We start from the raw sequence: 16,406 nt of genomic DNA on the forward strand, positions 1-16,406 counted from the left end.
ACCCCAGCTGAAACCAAGAGTCAGACACTCAACCGACTGAGCCACCCAGGTGCCCCTAGAACTTAATATAAAAAAGATAATTATTACTCCAGAGTTTTCCCGCTTATAATGATACTCAGCTACATTCCCTAAAATGGGTTACTCTTAAATGTCATTATGATTATTTTCCTAGAATAGAATATTTTTATTTCCATACTTTAGAAGGAAACAGACATCACTTTTCCCTAAATATTTGGATATATGTCATTAGAAATGATTATTTCTATTTTGGTTATATGCAGCATGGACCAATTTGATGAGACATAGTGTGGATCTGCTAATGCTACAAGAACACAATTGTGGGAATCTTTCACCTGATTTATTTAATTGCATTAGAGAATTATGAATATATAAATATATGTAAAATACTTTATTGATATATGACTGACATATAATACACTGCATATTTAAAGTATATGCTTTTTTTAAAGGTTTATTTATTTATTTGACAGAGACAAAGGGAGAGAAGGAACACAAGCAGGGGGAGTGGGAGAGGGAGAAGCAGGCTTCCCGCTGAGCAGGGAGCCCAGTGCAGGGCTTGATCCCAGGACCCTGAGGTCACAACCTGAGCCGAAGGCAGACGCTTAACAACTGAGCCACCTAGGCGCCCCAAAGTATATGCTTTGATAAGTTTTGATATATGTATGTACCTGTGACTCCAATACTACAGTCAATCTAATGAACATACCCATCACCTTAAAAAACATTCTTTGTGCCCCTTGGTAATGCCCCCACCTACCTCTCTCCAGCCTCTTTCTCTCCACATCACCCCACCCCGTTCCCAGGCAACTACTGATCTTCAGTATGGGTTAGTTTTCTTTTCTTATAATTTTATGTGAATGGAATATACAGTGTGTATTTTTTGTGTCTTGTTTCCTGCAACCTAATTATTTCTAGATTTATCCATTTGTTGCATGTATGAATAGTTTCTTCTTTTTTTTTATGATTGACTAATATTCCATTATATGGGTATACCACAATTGTTCTGTCCATTGACCTGGTCATGGATATTTGGGTTGTTTCCAATTTGGGGCTCTTATAAATAAAGCTGCTATGAATATTTGTATATGAGTCTTCATTTGGACATATATTCTCTTTCTCTAGGTAAATACTTAGGAGTGCAATGGCTGGGACATAGAGTAGTTGTAAGATTGACATTTTAAGAAACTGCCAAACTGTTTTCCAAAGTGTTGGCACCATTTTTCATTGCCACTAGCAGTGTATGAGAGTTCCATCCTCCACAGCCTTGCCAGGATGTGGTATGGTCAGTTTTTTTAATGTTGGCTATTCTTAGAGGGGTATAGTGGTATCTTGTAGGTTTTATTTACATTTCCCTAATGAATTTGAATATCTGAGAAAAGGTGTTTAACATCTTTTCATGTGCTTATTTAACATTTATGTATCTTTTTTAATGGAGTGTCTATTCAAATTTTTTGCCCATTTATTTGTTAGAGTAACTCTTTTCTTGTTATTGACCTTTGTGAGATGTTCTGTATTCTGGAAACAAGTCCTTTATCAGAGTTCTGATTTACAAATATTTTCTCCCAGTCAGTGGCTTGTCTTTTAATTCTCTCAACAGTGTCTTTGGAAGAGCAGAAAATTTTAACTTTGAGGAAGTCCAGTTTATTGATTTGTTTATTTATTAATTATAGTTTTGATTTTACATCTATGAAATCTTCACCTAACCCAAGGTCACAAGGATTTTCTCCTTTGTTTTCTTTTAGAAGTTTTAGGTTTTATATTTAGGTCTGTGATCCATTTTGAGTTGACTTTTGTATATGGTATGATACATGGATCACTCTTTGTGCATATGGATGCTCACATGTCTCAGCTCCATTCGTTGAAAAGGCTATCCTTTCTCCACTAAATTGCCTTTGCAGTTTTGTCAAAAATCAGTTGTTCATATAGGTGTGAACTCCGGGCTCTATTCTGTTCCTTTGATCTACTTACTGTCTACCTTGATGCCAATACCACAGTGTTTTGATTACTGAAGGTTATCATAACTTTTGAAATCAGGTAGTTTTGATCCTCCAACTTTGTTCTTTTCTAAAAAAAATTTTTTGAGAAGTTGACACACAATGTTACTTTAGTTTCAGGCGTACAACATAGTGGTTCAAGAAGTTTATACATTATTCTGTGTTCATCACAAGTGTAGCTACCATCTGTCACCATACAACACTATTACAAAGCCATTGGCTGTATTTCCTGTGCTGTGCCTTTTATGCCCGTGACTTATTCATTCCATAGCTGGAAGCCTGTATCTCCCACTCCCCTTCACCCATTTTGTCCATCCCGCAGCCCCCTCCCCTCTGGCAACCATCAGTTCTCTGTATTTATAGGTCTGATTCTGCTTTTTGTTTATTCATTTGCTTTTTAGATTCCACATATGAGTGAAATCATATGGTATTTGTCAGTTTCAGTCTGACTTATTTCACTTAGCATAACACCCTCTGGGTCCATCCATGTTGTTGTAGATAGCACAATCAAATTTGTTCTTTTTCAAAGTTGTTTTTATAATCTAGGTCCTTTCATTTCAATATGAATTTTAGAATCAGCCTCTCAGTTTCTTCAAAAACAAAATGTGTGCTACAATTTTTATTAGGATTACACTTAATCTATAGATCAGTTTGAGGAGAACAGACATCTTAACAATACTAGTGTTCTGACACATGAAGATGGTATGTCCCTCCGTTTAGTTAGATCTTTAATTTCTGTCAGCAATGTTTCATAGTGTTCAGTGTACCTACCTTACACATATGTGGAGAGATTATTCCTAAGTATTTTGTACTTTTTGGTCCTATCATGAATGACAGTATTTTTTTTTTTAAAGATTTTATTTATTATTTATTTGACAGAGAGAGACACAGCGAGAGAGGGAACACAAGCAGGGAGAGTGGGAGAGAGAGAGAAGCAGGCTTCCCGCGGAGCAGGGAGCCCAATGCGGGGCTCGATCCCAGGACCCTGGGATCATGACCTGAGCCGAAGGCAGACGCTTAACGACTGAGCCACCCAGGTGCCCCATGACAGTATTTTTTAATTGCAATTTACACATATATTTTCACTAAATTGTCAGCAGCCAGAATGTCAAAAAATAGCCATTGAGGAATCTTTTTGGTTGAAAGTTCAGGCTATTTACTCTACAATGGAAAAAGTACTTGATGCATAACATGCATTTGTTTATATTTCTATATCAGCTTTTAGAGGTTATTGGCAATGTATTGAAACTAGGGAGAAAAATGTTCCAGAGACAAGTCTGCAGTTCATCTGAAAAAAAAAATCCATCACTAAAATAGTTTAGTAGTTTTCAAGTTTATATGTGTGTTTAGGATTAAATCCATTGAATTGTAGTGTTTTTCTTTTTTTACTCCCCAGCTATTGCACTATAATGAATTCCTGGGATCTTGAGTTGGGGAGAGAAGAGGAAGAAGCATATATGAATGTGGGTACGTATGTATGCACGTATGTATGTATTGCTAAAGCTGCCAGGAATATATTGTCAGGAATACTTAAGGGGTGAATTACTGTGTGTATGTCAGTCCTGCTCAGTTCCTAGCACATGTTAGGAACCAAATCAGGGTGGTTGCTGTTTGATTTTTCCTAGCTTTCCTTGGCCAGTATGTTTACCATGGTGACTCAGTGACTGCTGTGGGATTTGGTGCAGACTGATGCACTCAGGTCTGTTGCCTGAATCATTTGTTACTATGATAGTTATCAAGTGTTTCTTTCCTTGTTTTTACAAGCTAAATTTTATTAATTTCATACCTTATGTAAGACTTATCTTTTTTATCATTTCATTTTATTTTTTTTTCATCTGATAAGTGTACTCTTTAATTTCCATCCCCTATTTCCCCCACCCTCATCCCACCTCCCCTCTGGTAACCATCAGATTGTTCTTTTTTTTTTTTTAATTTTATTATGTTATGTTAGTCACCATACAATACATCATTGGTTTTTGATGTGGTGATCCACGATCCATTGTTTTCGTATAACACCCTGCGCTCCGTGCAGTACGTGCCCTCCTTAATACCCATCATCGGGCTAACTAATCCCCCCTCCCCCCTCCCCTCTAAAACCCTGTTTGTTTCTCAGAGTCCATAGTCTCTCATGGTTCATCTCTCCCTCCAATTCCCCCCCCACATTTATCCCTTCCTTCTCCTAATGTCCTCCATGCTATTCCTTCTTTTCCACAAATAAGTGAAACCGTATGATAATTGACTTTCTCTGCTTGACTTATTTCACTTAGCATAATCTCTTCCAGTCCCATCCATGTTGATGTAAAAGTTGGGTATTCATGCTTTCTGATGGCTGAGTAATATTCCATTGTGTATATGGACCACATCTTCTTTATCCATTCATCTGTTGAAGGGCATCTTGGCTCTTTCCACAGTTTGGCTATTGGGGACATTGCTGCTATGAACATTGGGGTGCATATGGCCCTTCTTTTCACTACATCTGTGTCTTTGGGGTAAATACCCAGGAGTGCAATTGCTGGGTCATAGGGTAGCTCTATTTTTAAATTTCTGAGGCACCTCCACACTGTTTTTCAAAGTGGCTGTACCAACTTGCATTCCCACCAACAGTGTAAGAGGGTTCCCCTTTCTCTACAATGTCTCCAACATTTGTTGTTTCTTGCCCTGTCCATTTTTGCCATTCTAACTGGTGTAAGGTGGTATCTCAGTGTGGTTTTGATTTGGATTTCCCTGATGGCTAATGATGATGAACATTTTTTTCATGTGTCTGTTAGCCATTTGTATGTCTTCTTCAGAGAAGTGTCTTTTCATATCTTCTGCCCACTTTTTGACTGGATTATTTGTTTTTTGGGTGTTGAGTTTGAGAAGTTCTTTATAGATTTTGGATACCAGCCCTTTATCTGTAGTGTCATTTGCAAATATCTTCTCCCATTCTGTGGGTTGCCTCTTTGTTTTGTTGACTGTTTCCTTTGCTGTGCAGAAGCTTTTTATCTTGATGAAGTCCCAAAAGTTCATTTTTGCTTTTGTTTCACTAGCCTTTGGAGATGTATCTTGAAAGAAGTTGCTGTGGCCGATGTCAAAGAGGTTACTGCCTATGTTCTCCTCTAGAATTTTGATGGATTCCTGTCTCACATTGAGGTCTTTCATCCACTTTGAGTTTATCTTTGTGAATGGTATTAGAGAATGGTCGAGTTTCATTCTTCTGCATGTGGCTGTCCAATTTTCCCAGCACCATTTATTGAAGAGATTGTCTTTTTTCCATTCCATGTTTTTTCCTGCTTTGTCAAAGATTATTTGACCATAGAGTTGAGGGTCCATATCTGGGTTCTCTATTCTGTTCCATTGGTCTATATGTCTGTTTTTGTGCCAGTACCATGCTGTCTTGGTGATCACAGCTTTGTAATATAGCTTGAAATTGGGCAACGTGATGCCCCCAGCTTTGTTTGTCTTTTTCAACATTTCCTTGGTGATTCGGGGTCTTTTCTGATTCCATACAAATTTTGGGATTGTTTGTTCCAGCACTTTGAAAAATGTCATTGGAATTTTGATCGGGATGGCATTGAAGGTATAGATTGCTCTGGGTAGTATAGACGTTTTAATAATATTTATTCTTCCGATCCATGAGCATGGAATATTTTTCCATCTTTTTGTGTCTTCTTCAAGTTCTTTCATGAGTGTTTTGTAGTTCCTAGAGTATAGAGCCTTTACCTCTTTGGTTAGGTTTATTCCGAGGTATCTTATGGTTTTTGGTGCTATTGTAAATGGAATCGTTTCTCTAATTTCTCTTTCTACAGTTGTGTTGTTAGTGTATAAGAAAGCAACTGATTTCTGTGCATTGATTTTGTATCCTACCACATTACTGAATTGCTGGATGAGTTCTAGTAATTTGGGGGTGGAGTCTTTTGGGTTTTCCACATAAAGTATCATGTCGTCTGCAAAAAGAGAGAGTTTGACTTCTTCTTTGCCAATTTGAATACTTTTTATTTCTTTTTGTTGTCTGATTGCTGTTGCTAGGACTTCTAGTACTATGTTGAACAATAGTGGCGAGAGTGGGCATTCTTGACATGTTCCTGATCTTAAGGGAAAGGCTCTCAGCTTTTCCCCACTGAGGATGATAGTCGCTGTGGGTTTTTCATAGATGGATTTTATGAACTTGAGGAATGTTCCCTCTATCCCTCTACTCTGGAGAGTTTTAATCAGGAAAGGATGTTGTATTTTGTCAAATGCTTTTTCTGCATCAATTGAGAAGACCATATGGTTCTTCTCCCTCCTCTTATTAATGTGTTCTAGCACATTGATTTGCGAATGTTGAACTATCCTTGCATCCTGGGGATAAATCCCACTTGGTCATGGTGGATGATCCTTTTAATGTATTGTTGGATCCTATTAGCTAGGATTTTGTTGACGATTTTGGAATCCATATTCATCAGGGATATCAGTCTGAAATTCTCCTTTTTGATGGGGTCTTTGCCTGGTTTGGGGATTAAGGTAATGCTGGCCTCATAGAATGAGTTTGGAAGTTTTCCTTCTGTTTCTATTTTTTGAAACAGCTTCAGGAGAATAGGTATTATTTCTTCTTTGAATGTTTTGTAGAATTCCCCAGGGAATCCATCAGGCCCTGGACTCTTGTTTTTGGGGAGGTTTTTGATCACTGCTTCAATCTTGTTACTGGTTCTTGGCCTATTCAGGTTGTCAATTTCTTCCTGTTTCAGTCTTGGCAGCTTATAGGTTTCCAGGAAGGCCTCCATTTCATCCAGATTGCTCAGTTTATTGGCATATAGTTGTTGATAATAATTTCTAGTAATTGTTTCTATTTCCTTGGTGTTAATCGTGATCTCTCCCCTTTCATTTATAATTTTATTAATTTGGGTCCTTTCTCTCTTCTTTTGGATAAGTCTGGCCAGTGGTTTATCGATCTTATGAATTCTTTCAAAGAACCAACTTCTAGTTTCGTTGATCTGATCTACTGTGTTTCTGGTTTCTAATTCATTGATCTCTGCTCTAATCTTAATTATTTCTCTTCTAATGCATGGCTTAGGCATCGTTTGTTGCTTTTTCTCTAGTTCTTTAAGGTGTAGAGTTAGTTGGTGAATTCGGGATTTTTCTATTTTTTGAGTGAGGCATGGATGGCTATGTATTTCCCCCTTAGGACTGCTTTTGCAGTATCCCATAGGTTTTGGACCGATGTGTTTTTGTTCTCATTGATTTCCATGGATTGTTTAAGTTCTTCTTTGATTTCCTGGTTGACCCAAACATTCTTTTTTAAAGATTTATTTATTTGAGAGAGCGAGAATGAGAGAGAGTACATGAGAGGCGGGAGGGTCAGAGGGAGAAGCAGGCTCCTCACTGAGCAGGGAGCCCGATGCGGGACTCGATCTCGGGACTCCAGGATCATGACCTGAGCTGAAGGCAGTCGCTTAACCAACTGAGCCACCCAGGCGCCCGACCCAAACATTCTTGAACAGAGTGGTCTTTAGCTTCCAAGTGTTTGAATTTCTGCCAAATTTTTTCTTGTGATTGAGTTCCAGTTTTAAAGCATTGTGGTCTGAGAATATGCAGGGAATAATCTCAATCTTTTGGTATCGGTTGAGACCTGATTTGTGACCCAGTATATGGTCTATTCTGGAGAAAGTTCCATGTGCGCTCGAGAAGAATGAGTATTCTGTTGTTTTAGGGTGGAATGTTCTGTAAATATCTATGAGGTCCATCTGGTCCAATGGATCATTCAAAGCTCTTGTTTCCTTGTTGATTTTCTGCTTAGATGATTTGTGCATTGCTGAGAGTGGAGTATTGAGGTCTCCTACAATTAACGTATTGTTATCAATATGACTCTTTATTTTGGTTAACAGATGGCTTATGTAGATGGCTGCTCCCATGTTGGGGGCACAGATATTTACAATTGTTAGATCTTCTTGTTGGATAGACCCTTTAAGAATGATATATGTCTCTAATTACAGACTTTAATTTAAAATCTAATTTGTCTGATATAAGAATTGCTACCCCAGCTTTGTTTTGAGGTCTGCTGGCATGGAAGATGGATCTCCATCCCTTCACTTTCAGTCTGGATGTATCTTTAGGTTCAAAATGAGTCTCTTGTAGGCAGCATATGGATGGGTCCTGTCTTTTTATCCAATCTGCAACCCCGTGCCATTTTATGGGAGCATTTAGGCCATTCACGTTGAGAGTGATTATTGAAAGATATGAATTAATTGTCATCATGTTGCCTGTGAAGACGTTGTTTTTATAGATTGTCCCTGTAAATTTCTGTTGTAGATCACTCTTGGGGTCTTTCTCCTTTTATAGAACCCCCCTTAATATTTCTTGCAGGGCCGGCTTAGTGGTCACATATTCTTTCAGTTTCTGCCGGTTGTGGAAGCTCTGCATCTCTCCATCCATTCTAAAGGAAAGCCTTGCCAGATAAAGTATTCTTGGCTGCTTGTTCTTCTCATTTAGTACCCTGAATATGTCTTGCCAGGCCTTTCTGGCTTGCCAGGTCTCTCTGGATAGGTCTGACATTATTCTGATGTTCCTCCCTCTGTACATAAGGAATCTCTTCCCCCTAACTGCCCTTAAGATGGTTTTCTTGGTTCTAAGATTTGCAAGTTTTACTATTACATGCCGGGGTGTTGGCCTGTTTTCCTTGATCTTAGGAGGGGTCCTCTCTGCCTCCAGGACGCGAATGTTTGTTTCATTCCCCAGATTAGGGAAGTTCTCAGCTACGATTTGCTCAAATACATCTTCTAGTCCTCTCTCTCTCTCCACTCCCTCCGGGATTCCAATTATTCTGACATTGGAATGCTTCATGGTGTCACTTATTTCTCTGATTCTATTTTCATGGATTCTGAGTTGTTTTTCCCTGGCCTCCTCTTTTCCCTTTTTATCTATTACGTTGTCTTACAGGTCGCTTATTCACTCTTCTGCCTCAGTTACCCTAGCTGTTAGATTATCTAGATTGGATTGGATCTCACTGATAGCATTTTTAAGTTCTGCCAATTCACCTTTCATTTCTGCCCTTAGAGACTGTATGTTGCCATTAATTGATTTCTCCATTCTAGCCATTGTCTTCACAGTTGCTAGCCTGAATTCCATCTCCGACATCTTGGTTATATCTGCATCCGTTTGTAAATCTGCAGCATAAGTCATAATCTCTGAGTCTTTTCTATTTTGGGGGCTCCTCCTCCTAGTCATTCTGTTGATGGGTGTTTGAGGGAATGTATAGAGTCCAAATTATTGACCAGAACCCAAGCAAGATGTGCCTGTTTTCTAGGGACCTTAGGGTTGCTGGCCTCTTGTTTTCCCAGCCTGTCTTCTGCGGGAGGGGCCTGCTGTGCTGTTACTCAGGCAACCCTGTTTGGGCGGAGTTGCCCTGCCCCCCCTGTGGCAGGGATGGTCTCAGTGGGAATCAGTTTTGGGGGCTTTTGTTCTCTGGCGGCTTTCTCTGGCAGCTTTCCACGTCTGTTCCGCGAGTCAGAGCAGAAGAGACCGTTTCCAACCCTCTGCCTCAGAGCAGAGAGACCGCAGTTTATTCTTCAGTGAGCTCTCCAGGCCACACTCTCTCCATTTCTGTCCGTGCTGCTATAAACTGCAGCCTCCTGGGTTGTGCGCCCCTCCGCAGCGCCCCCAGTCCTGCCTCCAGGTCGGGGCACGTCTCTGCCCTTTGTGCTTCTTAAACCGCCAGCCGCTCCCAGTTTGCACGCATGACCCCGCCGCTCCGGGTTTCCGCCCCAGGGGCTGCAGTTCGCCCCCGCGACCCCGCTGCTCCGGGTTTCCGTCCGGGGGCTGCCCTGAAGTCCTTTCCCCACCGCTACCGATCTGCGAGTCTGTGCCCCGTCTGCAGCGAGCGAGGCTGTCACTCACCGGCGGTGTAGGTTCCCTACAGCCAGGCTCCCTCCCGCTGCCATTTATCCTCCGATATCTGCCCACGGAATCAGGGCTCCCCGCTTCGTACCTCAAAACCAACTGCCTGTGATATTCTGCTTGTAGAGATCCAGATCTTCTTACATCTCAGGCTGGTTTTGTGGGTGCTCAGTGGTCTGGTAGATATCCAGCTCAATTCCGGGGACCAGTTGAAATAGGGTCCCCTACTCCTCCGCCATTTTTCCCAGATTGTTCTTTATACTTACAAGTGTATTTCTTGGTTTGTTTTTTTTCACTTTTTTCTTCCTTTGCTCATTTGTTTTGTTTCTTTTTTTAAGATTTTATTTATTCATTTGTGAGAGAGAGACAGAGAGAGCACAAGAAGAGGGTGAGGGAGAAGCAGACTCCCCAGTGAGCTGAGAGCCCAATGTGGGGCTCAGTCCCAGGACCTGGAGATCATGACCTGAGCCGAAGGCAGATGCTTAACCATCTGAGCCACCCAGGCGCCCCTCTTTTGTTTTGTTTCTTAAACTCCACATATGAGTGAGGTCATATGGTGTATGTCTTTCTCTGACTTATTTTGCTCAGTGTTATACTCTCTAGCTGTATCCATGTTGCAAATGGCAAGATTTCATTCCTTTTTATTGCTGAATAATATCCATTGTATATGCATCTATATATCACATCTTCATTATCCATTCATATATTGATGGACACTTGGGCTGCTGCCATAGTTTGGTTATTATAAATAGTGCTGCAGTAAACATAGGGGGTACATGTATTCCTTTGAATTAGTGGGATTTTTTTTGTTTTTTGTTTTTTGGTTTTTTGCTTTTTAAGTAGACTCCACGCCCAACGTGGGGCTTGAACTCATGACCCTGAGATCAAGAGTCAGATGATCTACTGACTGAGCCAGCCAGGTGCCTCTGTTTTTGTATTTTTGGGGGGAAATACCCGGTAGTGTGATCCCTAGATTGTAGGGTAGCTCTATTTTTAATTTTTTTGCAGAGCCTCCATACTGTTCTCCAGAGTGGCTGCACCAGTTTGCACTCCCATCAACAGTGCAGGAGGGTTCCCTTTTCTCCACATCCTCACCAACACTTGTTTCTTGTTTTTGATTTCATGTATCGTGACAGGTGTGAGGTGATATCTCATTGTAGTTTTTTTTTTAAAGATTTTATCTATTCATTTGACAGAGAGAGAGAGAGAAAGAGCACAAGCAGGGGCAGCAGCAGGAAGAGAGAGAAGCAGGCTCCCCGCTGAGCAGGGGGAGCCCGATGCGGGGTTGGATCCCAGGACTCTAGGATCATGACCTGAGCCGAAGGCAGATGCTTAACCGACTGAGCCACCCAGGCGCCCCCTCATTTTAGTTTTGATTTGTATTTCCCTGATGATGAGTGATATTGAGCATCTTTTCATGTGTGTGTTGGCCATCTGAATGTCTTCTTTGGAGAAATATCTGTTCATGTCTTCTGCCCATTTTTTAATTGAATTTCTTGTTTTCTGGGTCTTGAGTTTTATATATTCTCTATATATTTTGGACACTAACCCTTTATCAGAGATGTCATTTGCAAATATCTTCTCCCATTCCATTGGTTGCCTTTTAGTTTTGTTGATTGTTTCTTTCACTGTGCAGAAGCTTTTTATTTTGATGTAGTCCTGATAGTTTATTTTTACTTTTGTTTCACTTGCCTCAGGAGACATATCTAGAAAGAAGTTGCTATAGCCAATGTCAAAGAAGTTACTGCCTGTGTTCTCTTCTAGGATTTTTATAGTTTCAGGTCTCATATTTAGGTCTTTAATCCATTTTAAATTTATTTTTTTGTGTATGGTGTAAGAAAGTGGTCCAGTTTCATTCTTTTGGATGTTGCTGTCCAGTTTTCCCAACACTATTTGTTGAAGACACTGTCTTTTTCCCACTGGATATTCTTTCCTGTTTTTTTGAAGATTAATTGACCATGTAATTGTGAATTAATTTCTGGGTTTTCTGTTCTGTTCCTTTGATCTATGTATGTATCTATTTTTGTGCCAGTACATACGGTTTTTTTTTTTTTTTTAAGTGGGGTCCATGCCCAACATGGGGCTTGAACTCATGACCCTGAGATCAAGAGTCCCACACTCTACTGATGGAGCTGGCTAGGTGCTCCCCAGTACCGTACTGTCTTGATTAGTATAGCTTTGTAATATAGTTTGAGGTCTGGAATTGTGATGCCTCCAGCTTTGCTTTTCTATTTCAAGATTGCTTTGACTATTTGGGATCTTTTGCGGTTTGAGACAAAGTTTAGATTATTTGTTCTAGTTCTGTGAAAAATGCTGTTGGTATTTTGATAGGGAGTGCATGAAATGTGTACATTGCTTGGGGTAATAATAGACATTTTAACAATATTTGTTCTTCCAATCCACGGGCATAGAATGTCTTTCCATTTCTTCGTGTCATCTTCAATTTCTTTCATCAGTGTTTTTTAGTTTTCAGAGTACAGATCCTTTACCTCTTTGGTTAGGTTTATTTCTAGGTATCTTATTATTCTGGGTGCAATTGTAGATGGGATTGTTTTCTTAATTTCTCTTTCTGCTGCTTTGTTTTTGCTGTATAGAAATGGAACAGATTTCTGTACATTGATTTTATATCCTGTGACTTTACTGAATTCATTTATCAGTTCTAGCAGTTTTTTGGTGGAGTCTTTATGATTTTCTATATATAGTATCATGTCATCTGCAAATAGTGAAAGTTTTACTTCTTCCTTACCAGTTTGGATGCCTTTTATTTCTTTTTGTTTGATTGCTGTGGGTAGGACGTCCAGTACTATGTTAAATAACGGTGGTGAGAGTGGACATCCTTGTCTTGTTCTTAACCTTAGGGGAAAAGCTCTCAGTTTTTCCCCATTAAGTATGATGTTAGCCTTGGGTTTTTCATAGACGGCCTTTATTATGTTGAGGTATGTTCCCTATAAACTGACTTGGTTGAAGGTTTTTATCATGAATGATATTGTGTTTTGTCAAATGCTTTTCTTCATCTATTGAAATGATCGTAATGGTCTTATCCTTTCTCTTATTGTTGTGATGTATCAGGTTGATTGATTTGCGAATATTGAACCACCCTTGCAACCCAGGAATAAATCCCACTTGATCGTGGTGAATGATTTTTTTTTTAAAGATTTTATTTATTTATTTGACACAGAGAGAGACAGCGAGAGAGGGTACACAAGCAGGGGGGAGTGGGAGAGGGAGAAGCAGGCCTCCCGCTGAGCAGGGAGCCCGATGTGGGGTTCGATCCCAGGATCCTGAGATCATGGCCTGAGCCAAAGGCAGACACTTAACGACTGAACCACCCAGGCACCCCGGTGAATGATTTTTTGAAATGTATTGTTGGATTTGGTTTGCTGGTATGTTGTTGAGGATTTTTGCATCTATGTTTGTCAGAGATACTGGCCTGTAGTCTCTTTTTCTGTGGTGTCTTTATCTGGTTTCTGGTAATGCTTGCCTCATAGAATGAGTTTGGAAGTTTTCCTTCCTTTTTTATGTTTTGGAATAGTTTGAGAAGAATGGGTATTAACTCTTCTTTAAATATTTGGTAGAATTCGCCTGTGAAGCTGTCTGGTCCTGGACTTTTGTTTTTTGGCTGTTTTCTGATCAGTGATTCAATCTTTCTGTTCAGATTTTCTTTTTTTTTTAAAATTTTTATTGTTATGTTAATTACCATACATTACATCATTAGTTTTTGACGTAATGTTCCATGATTCATTGTTTGCGTATAACACCCAGTATCCATGCAGAACGTGCCCTCTTTAATACCCATCACCAGGCTAACCCATCCTCCCCCCCCCCAGAACCCTCAGTTTGTTTCTCAGAGTCCATCGTCTCTCATGGTTCATCTCCCCCTCCGATGTCCCCCTCTTCATTCTTCCCCTCCTGCTATCTTCTTCTTCTTCTTTTTTTCAACATGTATTATTTGTTTCAGAGGTACAGATCTGTGATTCAGCAGTCTTGCATAATTCACAGCACTCACCATAGCACATACCCTCCCCAATGTCTATCACCCAGCCACCCCATCCCTTCCACCCTCTGTTCAAATTTTCTATTCCTGCTTTACTTTCGGTAGCTTATATGTTTCTAGGAATTTATCCATTTCTTCAAAGTTGTCCAATATGTTGGCATATAGGTTTTCATATTATGTTGCAATTGTTTATATTTTTGTGTTGTTGGTTATTTCTCCTCTTTCATTAGTAATTTTGTTTGAGTCCTCTCTTTTTTTAAATGACTTTTGCTATAGGTTTATCAATTTTGTTGACCTTTTCAAAGAACTGGCTCCTGGTTTCACTGATCTGTTCTATTGTTTTCTTTTTTAGTTTCTATATCATTTATTTCTACTCTAATCTATTATTTCCATCCTTTTGCTGGTTTGAGGTTTTGTTTGTTCTTCTTTTTCTAGCTCTAGGTTAGGTTGTTTATTTGAGATTTTTCTTGCTTCTTTTTTTTTAAATTTTATTTTATTATGTTAGTCACCATACATTACATCATTAGTTTTTGATGTAGTGTTCCATGATTCATTGTTTTCATATAATACCCAGTGCTCCATTCAATACATGCCCTCCTTAATACCCATCACCAGGCTAACCCATCCCCCCAACCCCCTCCCCTCTAAAACCCTCAGTTACTTTCTCAGAGTCCATAGTCTCTCATGGTTCGTCTCCCCCTCCAATTTCTCCCCTTCATTTTTCCCTTCCTACTATCTTCTTTTTTTTTTTTTAACATATAATGTATTATTTGTTTCAGAGGACAGGTCTGTGATTCAACAGTCTTACACAATTCACAGCGCTCACCATAGCGCATACCTTCCCCAATGTCCATCACCCAGCCATCCCATCCCTCCCACTCCCCACCACTCCCGCAACTGTCAGTTTGTTTCCTGAGATTAAGAATTCCTCTTATCAGTGAGATCATGTGATACTTGTCTTTCTCTGATTGACTTATTTCGCTTAGCATAATACCCTCCAGTTCCATCCACGTCATTGCAAATGGCAAGATTTCGGGTTTTTTGATGGCTGCATAATATTCCATTGTGTGTATATTATATATATATATATAAAACACATCTTTTTTATCCATTCATCTGTTGATGGACGTCTTGGCTCTTTCCATAGTTTGGCTATTGTGGACATTGCTGCTATAAACATTGGGGTGCACGTGCCCCTTCGGATCACTATATTTGTATCTTTGGGGTAAATACCCAGTAGTGCAATTGCTGGATCATATGGTAGCTCTATTTTCAACTTTTTGAGTTGAAAAACTCTGTTTTCCAGAGTGGCTGCACCAGCTTGCATTCCCACCAACAGTGTAGGAGGGTTCCCCTTTTTCTGCATCTTCACCAACATCTGTCGTTCCCTGACTTGTTAATTTTAGCCATTCTGACTTGTGTGAGTTGGTATCTCATTGAGGTTTTGATTTGTATTTCCCTGATGCTGAGGGATGTTGAGCACTTTTTCATGTGTCTGTTGGCCATTTGGATGTCTTCTTTGCAGAAACGTCTGTTCATGTCTTCTGCCCATTTCTTGATTAGATTATTTGTTCTCTGGGTGTTGAGTTTGATAAGTTCTTTATAGATTTTGGATACTAGCCCTTTATCTGATTGTCATTTGCAGATATCTTCTCCCATTCTGTTGGTTGTCTTTTAGTTTTGTTGATTGTTTCCTTTGCTGTGCCAAAGCTTTTTATCTTGATGAAGTCCCAATAGTTCATTTTTGCCCTTGCTTCCCTTGCTTTTGGTGATGTTTCTAGCAGGGTCTTGTTTTTTTTAAGTAGGCTCCACACCAGCATGGAACCCCATGTGGGGCCTGGACTCAACGACCCTGAGATCAAGACCTGAGCTAAGATCAAGAGTTGGACACTCAACTGAATGAGCCACCCAGGCACCCCGGGTCTTGTTTTATTTATCCACTCTGTCACCCTTTGCCTTTGATTGGAGTGTTTAGTCCATTTACATTCAAAGTAATTATCTGTAGATATGTATTTATTGCCATTTTGTTGTTTTGTGTTTTTTTTCTATAGATTTTCTTTGATTCTTTCTTCTCTTGCTCTCTTTCATGGTTTGTTGGCTTTATTTAGTGATATACTTGGATTCCTTTCCTTCATTTTTTGCGTCTCTATTACTGGTTTTTGATTTGTGTTTGCCATTAGGTTTGTATATAATATCTTCTGCATATAACAGTCTATATTATGTAGATGGTTGCTTAAGTTTAAGCTCATTCTTTACTCCTCTTCCTCCCATGTTTTAGGTATATGGTGTCACATTTTATATCCTTTTGTTTTATGAATCCTTGACTGATTTTTATAGAAATATTTATTTTTATTGCTTTTGTGTTTCTTACTTTTCATACTCTCACTTATGGTTTTCCTTTGTACCCAGAGTCCCCTTTAATATTTGTTGAAGGGCTGGTTAGTGGTCATGAATATTTTCATATAAACCTGCATATTTTCCCCATTCAGCACTTTGAATATATCGTAACACTCCCTTCGGGCTTGGAAAGTTTCTCCTGAAAAATC

The 16,406-nt window shown here is 39.5% G+C and overlaps 1 long non-coding RNA gene across 2 annotated transcripts in view; it reads left to right on the forward strand.

Annotated features, from left to right (window-relative positions):
• Positions 1–6: 6 nt before the first annotated feature.
• The window catches only part of LOC118019896, a 44,361-nt gene continuing 27,961 nt past the window's right edge, over positions 7–16,406 (forward strand). The window contains exons 1-2 of one of the 2 annotated variants that reach the window (XR_004681779.1): positions 7–49; positions 3,412–3,482. This is a non-coding gene — a long non-coding RNA (uncharacterized LOC118019896). Of the gene's footprint in view, positions 50–3,114; positions 3,483–16,406 lie in introns of those variants that run through there. The other variant, XR_004681776.1, reaches the window with a different exon arrangement.

This window comes from Mirounga leonina, unplaced genomic scaffold, assembly GCF_011800145.1.
Source record: "Mirounga leonina isolate KUSES-001 unplaced genomic scaffold, KU_Mleo_1.0 Mir_101414, whole genome shotgun sequence".
In the NCBI taxonomy this organism is placed as follows: Eukaryota; Metazoa; Chordata; class Mammalia; order Carnivora; family Phocidae; genus Mirounga; species Mirounga leonina.